Consider the following 1,291-nt stretch of genomic DNA (forward strand, 5'->3'; position numbering starts at 1 on the left):
ACAGAGACACAGACAGACAGAAATGCTAGCCTGCCTCCTAAAGAGCCATAGCACCTTTCATTATGGATCAAACCTTTCATATGGTCTTTTGGGGGCGATTGTCTGATTCAAACTACAGTAGGCTCCCAGAAGACATTTGCTGCATAGGCTCCTCCAGATCCAGACTCTCTGAGAGGAAATCTCTGAAAACATCTGGTTTCTGTTGGGATCCAAGCAGGGATGGGGTGCTCATCCTTTCTCAGCAGAGCTTTTCTTCTGGGTAGTTGAAACATGAACACTTTCCCTGACATTGAGCTAAAGTATCTGGTATAGGTCTGAACCGTGAACCTTACCTGTGTCTTTAGGAATCATGTAGCTTGAGCCTGCCGTTTCTTTCACATGACAGCTCACATTAGCAGCAGCTGAGTTGTCAGGACCCCCAATAAACATTAGTTTACTTTTGATTCACCAGTTCCAGGGCTTCTTCTGATTCCATGGGAGAAAGTTTCCCAGGGTTGTATGTACTTCTTTGCCCTTTTAGAAACCCCTTCCATATTTCCTCTTAAACATACTGGACCCAAAAGGTCTTTCCCAAACTGCTGTTCCTGTGCTCCAGGCACTGCTGTACCTTCCACCCTTCTAGGCCCTTCAGCCTATTTGAACCAGCTAGACAGAAAGCCCAGATGTGTAAAGCACTGACATGGGTGACCCTTCTGTACTGAAAGGTTTCCTACTGCACAGAGTAATTTTCAAAGTGATTTCTTGCTTGTTTATGTAGATAAACACATCCATCTGAGACACATCCATCTCTGATTGTTTCTGTTGTCTGTGCTTCCTTTTGCAAAGAACAGAACTGAGTTGCAGGTCTCTGTAAAACTAAAATTTTTACCCCGAGGCTCATTACAAGAGAGGCTGGCACCCCTGATCCAGGGAATTGCAAGTAGGACCCAAGTGGGCTCATACGTGGCTAGTCTCTTGGGTCAGCCTGAGGTGATCAGGAGCCAGTGTGCGTGGGGGAATGACAGGTTATGAGGACACAGCTGAGAGTCCTTAGGCCAGGGTCCCTGTGTAACGTGTAAGCTGGGGAAGGGGACATTCTCGGAGTGGGAGGCTATGGTGATAGTGATGTGGAATGAAATCACTGTGAAGGTTATCCTGTCTGTCTCCCACCTCCCTTCCCCCTTTCTTTCCTCCCTTCCTTCTTCTTATCTTTTTTTCCTTAGTACTGAGGATTGAACCTAGGGGCTTCTCAATAAATTATATTCTCTCTCTCTCTCCCTCCCTCCCTCCCTCCCTCCCTCCCTCCCCCTCC

This window comes from Octodon degus, unplaced genomic scaffold, assembly GCF_000260255.1.
Source record: "Octodon degus isolate 3935 unplaced genomic scaffold, OctDeg1.0 scaffold00021, whole genome shotgun sequence".
Taxonomy (NCBI): Eukaryota; Metazoa; Chordata; class Mammalia; order Rodentia; family Octodontidae; genus Octodon; species Octodon degus.